Consider the following 8,784-nt stretch of genomic DNA (forward strand, 5'->3'; position numbering starts at 1 on the left):
AAATCTAAATTAGACATTGCCGTCCACATTGTAACAACAAAGTATATTGCGAGCGATGTCGACTATCCGATCTTCGACAGTTATCTTAACCCGACAATGGTGACCTACAGTCACACAGATAATAGTACGTACCCCTTAAAAATTCTTTAATTTTACAAAAATTGGTGATATTTAAAAAAGTAAAAAAATTAACACAAATATTGAATTCAATATTTAAATTTAAAAACATAAATTTTATAAAAAAAATAATAAAACTTATTTCATGGCACAGATAATTATTATACGTACATACTCTAAAAAAAATATTAATTTCAGGTATAAATTATTTTATTCGTATTTTATTGGACCTCCTTTTGCCTCAATTACTGCCATCAATCGATTACTCATTGAAAATGCCTGTTGTTTTTGTTGTCTCAGACGTTATTTGATTCCACTCATACTCCAAGCCATCTTTAAGTTCTTGTTTGTTCCTGAGAGTTTTTTTCGAATGCGCCGTTAAAATTCATCAAATTAATGGTCTATGTTATTCAGGTTTGGTGATTGGGGATGCGAATGGAGTTGTTTCGGGAAGTTATAGAGTTGACATTCTTTGACAACACGCGAAGTGTGCTTGGTGTCGTTGTTCTTCTGTAAATATCAGGCACCACTAAGATTCAAAACACATGCTGAATATTTCAAACTGCGTTTCAAAATGTCTAAATGAAAAAATCGGTCCATATTTGTTACCACAAATCGCAGTTTTCCAACTCCATTCGCCGACATGCAGCCCCAAACCATGACCGAACCACCACCATGTTTAACTGTTGGAATGAGGTTCTTCGGATGCAGCTCTTCATTAGGTTTGTGAAAAATTTTTTGTTTGCCTTCACAAATGAATAAATTATACTTGATTTCATCACTGAAAAGCATATTCGCCCAGAAATCTTTTGATTTGTCCGCACATTTACATAAATGCGAAGTCGAGTCGCTTTTTTCTGTTTATTTCGCTTAATAATGGTTTTTTTCTTGGCACGCGGCTACGGAATCCGCATTTTTGTAAAATACTTCGCACTGTTTCTGAGTGTGGACGTATTCCAAAGTGTTTCGAATTTCCACGGCTGTTTTAGGATTTTTACTAACAACACTTTTTATAAATCGCTCAAATCGAGGGGAAATTTTTGGTCGACGCCCAGTTTTTGGCTTGCCTTCTAGGGATTGAGACTCAGACACATTATTTTTTACAGTCCGCACTGTATAATAGGGTCGGTCACCTATGTATGAAGAAAAATTTTGTTTAAGTTTTTTATGGGCACGGTGACAAAAATGTGCCAAATTATAAATATTTTCATGTCACTAAAGGTATTTGTAGACGGCAATGCTGAGTATTAATATTTGTCAAAAACTCAAGTATAATAATACAATTTCATCGTCTAAACAAAATTTGTATTAGATTTTTAAAAAATACAAATGATTTTTTTGATCATGTAAACAATAAATGTTTTTTCGAAACGATTTTTTGAAATACCGAATGATTTCAATAATATTTTAAATTTGAAAAGTGTTAATACTCGAATAAAAAATTATAGCTGATTTTTTTGGAAAATTTAAAATTTTAAAATGCAATAAAAGTTTTGTTTATGAATCGTTTTTAATGAAATTTTACACTTATATAGAAACGTTTGATGCAAATCCAAAAGTGAAAAAGATATTTGTGAATTGTTAATGACAATCCCACAATTCCCAAAAACTTTCCAAAAATCCCAAAATTGGAATTTTTTTGATTTTTGGATCTATTGAAGGTACCAAGCTCGGGGCTATGAAATCCCTTTGCATGATATTGAAGAACAGATTGGGACATACAAAACTGGTCTTAATTTTTTGAAAGCAGCTATGCGATTTTAGAATATGTTGTCTAAAGTTGAAATTTACATAAAAAATAGGTCTACTTCGGAAGGCTCTGGGCCACGCAATAATACGAATTTTGATATTATTTTGCTTTTATAATATTTTCCAAAATGTTATCTTTCAGAAAAATATAAACACATTATTTATTTTTTTCTCATTTTCTGTATAATTTAAAATTAATGTAGGTACTTTTTTCGAAAAAAAATGGCGAAAAAACGACTTTTTTATTTTTTTTAAGTTTGAATGCACATAACTTTTGACTCAGTAGATATTTTTTAACAATTCTTTCTTAAGATTATTAATAAATTTGTTGTTAATTCAAAAAAAGATACTTAGAGCAAATCGGGAAAGAATTGGATCCGTTATTAGCAAAATGGCAGACCAAGGTAGGCAAAAAAATAAAATTTTACTTTTCAAATGCGAATAACTAGTCTAGTACATTCCATATATATAAAAATCTTTCAGATCGGATCGCAAACAAAAATTTGGCATCATTTTTAATTTTTGATATACCCGAGGTGCCCCACTTTGGGGCATTGTGGCTCGGCCCCCCCTTGGTTGTTTAAGTCCAAATTCAAAACTTAAACTTATCGACACCTCCTCTATAGCCATGGGAAATTTTATTAAAATCGGGATATTCGTTTAGAAGTTACAGATTTATTTCCACTTCTTTTTTCAGATCCCCCACTGTGCGGCGTAAGGGTTTAGAAGTTACAGATTTATATCCATCTTTTTTTATTCTCATACCACTGTGCGTTGGTTTATTTCCTTTAAATAAACCGTATATTTTTGATTGCAAATAAAAGCCGTTTAGTAGTTTGAAAATTGTATCAACTCTTTATTTATTTAAAATGTACAACAACAGAATTAAATAGTCACTCAATGTTTTTTTATACACGTTTATAAATTCGCAGAAATACAGACACACTTTATAATGTACACGAATTCACTTTTAAATACAGCACACTTTAACCCTCTAACCAGCAAGGCTGCCTTTAGGCGGGTATGCTAAATGTATGTAATGCTGCTTTATTTGGTTATTTTTCCCGTTATAACGGTAAATATGTGTAAAGAGACAAACAATTTACTTATTGTGATAAACAAGAACGTGCACTTGTCTTTTGTTTGTTTTTATTCCAACGTATTTATTTTTTTTTCAAACAATAACCTTGTATATTATTTTACCTCGAAATAAAATTGGCCGGTCAGTTGATGTTTCTTCAAATAGCGTCTCTGATAAACTGACTCACGACTGCATCCTCTGCCACTATTTATAACACTGCCATCTGCACTCTAGATTGCTCTTTAACTGTCAAAGTTCGAATATTCTAGATCATACGCCATCTGTGGTGTACTTTCTACAATGTTCTTTAACTGAATATTCGAAATCGAATACAGCGTTGCCAACTTACAATCAAATCAACTGAAAGCTTTTATTTAATAATGCCCACAGATATGTTACAGTTTTACAGCACTGTTATTTGAAAGCATTATGCTACTTTTAAATCAGCCGTTTGAATTCAAGTACAATTTCGTAACACTGCCCCCCTCTTAAGCCTGTTCTTCCCGAATAGGCATAGATTCACTTCTCCCATAGGCAGCTAGTCGTTCTAGATGTACGACCTTCATTTTAGATCTCGGACTCTTTTCTTTCTGTATTCTGTACACCACGTCGTTTAATTTCTTAATCACCTTGTATGGTCCATCCCAGTGGGTTTGTAGTTTTGGAGACATTCCTTTCTTACGTTGTGGGTTATACAGCAGTACAAGTTGGCCTTCATTAAATCCCTCAGAATTCGCTGCTCGATCGTATCTGGCTTTCATTTTGTCGCTGGTCATTTTTATTCGTCTGCGTACGAATTCGTGAAGTTCGTTAAGGTCATCTTGCTCTTGGGAAGTGTTTTCATTATTTGATGAGGGCTTAATACAGAATTCTAAATCACCAGGCAACTTGAGTTCTGTCCCGAAGACAATTTTTGCAGGTGTTCGAGAAGTCGAGTCATGAACAGCTGACCTGTATGCCAATAGAAATTTTGGTATGTGTTCATCCCAGTCCTTCTGGTGTGCATTGACCACTTTTCTTAAATATTCCTCCAGGGTGCGATTGAATCTTTCGACCATGCCATCAGATTGAGGATGCAGTGGCGTTGTTCTGGTTTTTCTTATTCCGTATAAATCGCACATTTCCTTGAATACGGCGGATTGAAAATTTCTACCCTGATCCGAGTGCAACTCCAGTGGAACACCATAGCGACACACTCAGTTGTTCACAAATACGCTTATAACCGTTTTAGCTTCCTGATTGGGTATTGCATATACCTCTGGCCATTTGCTGAAGTAATCCATAACCACTAGAACGTAACGGTTTCAAGCATCACTGACAGGGAAAGGGCCTGCTAGATCCATCGCAATCCGCTCGAATGGCGCATCTGAGTTATACTGCTGAAGTTGTCCACGACTTCTTCTTACTGGGCCCTTCGCTGCTATGCATTGTGGACAATTGGCTACCCAATCGGCTACTGCTTGCTGACAACCCACCGCAACTAAATTGCTTAGTGTGAAAGGGGTCTAAGGTTTTTGTCACACCAAGATGACTACCACTGGTACCGTCATGAAACTCTTTCATAACTTCGTTTATTTTAGAGGATGGTACAACAATTAGATTTGTCACTGTTTTATCGTAAGCGCTTTCCCATATGCGGTATAAGCAGCCATTTAATAATTGTAGACTATTCCATAGGGCCCAATATGATTTCATCAGTGGACTTTCGGCCGATATTTCATTACGGGCTGGACTTCTGCCTTGTTCTTTTGCCGATATTATTTTTGACAGTATGGGGTCATTCCTCTGCGATACAGACCAATCTGCACTGGACTCTATATGTATTAGTCGAACGGCAATGACTCATTCTTTTTTCTCGGCTTTTGCGCAATGCTTGCATTCCACGTTGCAAGGCCGTCTTGAGAGCGCGTCCGCATTGCTGTGTTTCAAACCCTTCGGGTGCTCGATGCTAAAGTCATAGCTCTGAAGCCGCTCAATCCAACGAGCCAGTTGTCCTTCAGGTTGTTTAAATTGCAACAACCACCTGAGGGCAGAATGATCGGCTCTCAGTTCAAAGTGCTGACCATACAAATGCTTGTGGAAATGCTTCACACACTCTAATACTGCCAGGAGTTCACGTCGCGTTACGCAGTAATTTCTCTCAGGCTTGGAAAGTATTCGGCTGTAGTAGCCTATGACCTTTTCCATCGTCTAACACAAACTTCGCCCCTGGGATGGGATATGCCAAAATTGGTGCTGTACACAACAATTCCTTTAACTGAAGGAATGCCTGTTCTTGAGATTCACTCCACAGGAACGCTCGCGACTTCTGCGTTAGCTCATGTAGGCTTGCGGCAACACTGGCAAAATTCGGTACAAATCGTCGGTAGTACGTGCAAAGGCCTAGAAAACTGCGCAATTCGTGAAGATTTCTCGGACGAGGACAGTCCTTTACGGTTCGTATTTTATCCTCATCTGTTGATATGCCGTCTGCTGTTACGCGATGCCCTTAATACTTAACTTCTTTCTGGAACAATGCACATTTCTTTACGCTAAGTTTTAGTCCAGCCGCAGCTATTCGTTTAAGGACTTTTTCAAGGTTTTTCAAGTGTTCATCGAAAGACTTCCCCATGACAATTATGTCATCGAGGTACACCAAGTATGTCTTCCGGTGAAGTCCTTTCAACACATGTTCTATTAAAAACTCGAATGTGGCTGGAGCATTGCCGAGTCCAAAGGGCATCACATTAAACTGCCATAATCCATCACTAGCACTAAACGCAGTTTTCTCTTTGTCTTTTTCTGCAATCTCTACCTGCCAATAACCACTTTGCAAGTCCAATGTGGAGAACCATTTTGTTCCAGCTAGCGGGTAGCTGTCTTTCTAGGTTACGTTGTTCAGCTTTCTATAATCGATGCAAAACCAAGTGCTGCCGTCTTTCTTTTTAACTAACACAACAGGCGAGCTCCAAGGACTTGAAGATGGTTCGATTACTCCATCCCGCTCCATTTCGTTAAAAAACTCCTTCACCTCACTTCGTTTTGCTAGAGGAATGCTTCTGGGCGCCTGCTTTATGGGCCTAGCTTCGCCAGTATTTATTTGATGCTTTACAATTGCCGTTTTACCTTGGCTTTGACTTTTTAAGGCGAAGACCGAGGTATGTTTCTTCAGAAGCTGTTTGGCCTTATTTCTATCGGGCGGCGCTAATCTCCTACCCATTTCCCCACATATTACACTAATAGCTCGTTTTCCTTGGTGGATTTATTGACAGGTTCCGAGTTTTCTCGCAATTGATTACTGTCTCTGCTAAAGTGCATCGACCTATTTCGGAATTTGGCTTACGACTTTTTCATAGGTGGACAGGTTAAGCACTCTTACAGGAACTATTTTGTTGTTGCACGGTTTAACAAGGGCTTTTGCTGTTATAAGATCACTTTTTATTTCTGCTGGTTCTACCACCCACAAACTGTTGTCCTCACAATCTCCCTCCATACAGGCCCATACTAAAGTTTCTGAATGGTTAATTTGACATTTACTTTACCATAGAAAGTGTATAGTAAAAATGTGCTTCTGACCGTTGATGTATCCACTAGCCGTAAGATTGCTATTTTTCTGCTGCATTACTGATATGGAGATTGTGGGGCCCTCAGATGTGGGAGCTAGCTCTTGCTCCATAGTGCTAGCTCGTTTTAGTTTAAAGGTGATTCTTGTGACGATTGATGATTTGACGGCTGGTTGTTTCTTGGAGGCGAAACAGATCTGGTTCGTTTTCTCGGTGCTTTTCAGTTTCGCTGAATATGACCAGATTTACCGCAATTATAACATTTTACTCTGGCATTGCTATGCTTATCATTAAACGCCTCCAAGACCTTTTTTAATTCGTCGACTATATTTCGCTCATCTTCAGGAACAACCTCGATATTGCGCACCTTGAATATTTGCGGCTTTGAATTATTTTCGCTGTTTCTTGCGCCAGTGCAAATGAGACTGTTTCAGCAAATGATGGTTTAGGTGTAGCACAAACCGCATGTTTTATTTCGGGATCGCGAATGCCATTGACGAATGCCTCTATCTTGATATGGTCCAAAAATGGATTGTTTTCCCCTGGATAAGTGAGCTGTAGCAAACGCTCGATTTCCAACGCAAAATCTTGTAGTGTTTCATTAGCCTTCTGCACTCTACCACTCAATTCCATTCGGTATACTTCTTTTTTATGTTCGCCACCGTACTTACGTTGTAGCGCCTCCATTATGTCATCATAACAATTTCTGTTGCTTGCTGGCACGCTTTCAAGAACTACTGCTGCATTCCCTTTTAAGGCCAATATCAATTCTATAGCTTTTTCTTCATTGTTCCACATGTTTCTAATGGCAAGTGTATCAAACAGGAACTTGAACACATTAAATGGTGTGGTGCCATCAAAACTAGGAGCCTTTATTCTACTCGATGTTTCTGAAATAACTCGCACCGGTCCATCTTGGCATTGAAGATTATTAACCTTTTGATCAACACCATTTTCTAAATCTGACACCTTTTTGTCAATGATATCCACTCTGCTGTTAATAACCTCAGACATTTCCTGAATTTTCTCATCTGTAGCTCGAGAGGATTCTTGAAGTTTCGCTTCCATTTCAGCTAAGTGTTTGATAGTTTCTTTGACTTCAGCTTTAACTTCAGCACGAAGTTTCTCGTTGTCGGCAAGAAGTTTCTCATTGTTGACTAGATGTTTCTTGAACTTCAGCTAACAGCTTCTCGTTGTTGATTTTAGAAGTTTCTTGAACTTCTCTAGAATTTTCTTGAAGTTCAGAGAGAAGTTTCTCGTTGTCTGTTTCTATTTTTTCCATCATAAGCTTAGTAATCTGTTCATATTTGCGAAAAATGATGGTTGTTTCGTGCGAAAAATTTTATATACAACAAATGATCAGCTGTTGGTTTTAATTTCGTGCGAAATAAGTGCTGCTTATGTTATTACGCGTGGAAAAATAAGGTTGCCAGATGTATTTCACAAAAAGAACAGAGTACTGATTTTGCAAAATTATTTCGCAAATATTTCATTCGAAATATTTTATATTATTTATATAGTTTGACAGCATTTCGCACGAAATTTTGAACAGAGTACTTAGCTATAGCCGCAAACATTGTGCTTAAATCCAAGCTGCTTGTCGTTGAACGTGTAGAAACAATTTCTTCCTTATACTCTTCTCTTCTGCAATTCCGCCTTATTACCTGCTGTTGGTAACTCCAACTTACTCAGTTCTTTCTTGAGTTGTTCAACTTTTAGTTCTTCAAACTTCATGCTTATTATTTTGCAATCCCACTTCTGACACCAATTGTTACGTTTAACCTTTTCAAAACGTTAGTTTAATTCCTTTAAATGAACCGGATACTTTTGATTGCAAATAAAAGCCGTTTAGTAGTTTGAAAATGGTAACAACTCTTTATTTATTCAAATGTACAACAACAGAATTAAATAGTCACTCAATGTTTTTTATACACGTTTGTAAATTCGCAGAAATACAGACACAATTTATAATGTACACGAATTTACTTGAAAAACACAACACACTGTAAGGCACTCAGTTGATGTTTATTCGAAAAGCGTCTCTGATAAAATTGACTAACGACTGCAACCTCTGCCACTATTTATAACACTGCCATCTGTACTCTAGATTGTTCTTTAACTGCCAAATTCGAATATTGTAGATCTTACTAATACATACGCCATCTGTGGTGTACTTTCTACAATGTTCTTTAACTGAATATTCGAATTCGAATACAGCGTTGCCAACTTACGATCAAATCAACTGAAAGCTTTTTTAATAAGCTTTTTTTTAATAATGCCCACAGATATGTTACA

This window comes from Calliphora vicina, chromosome 4 (assembly GCF_958450345.1).
Source record: "Calliphora vicina chromosome 4, idCalVici1.1, whole genome shotgun sequence".
Lineage (NCBI taxonomy): Eukaryota > Metazoa > Arthropoda > Insecta > Diptera > Calliphoridae > Calliphora > Calliphora vicina.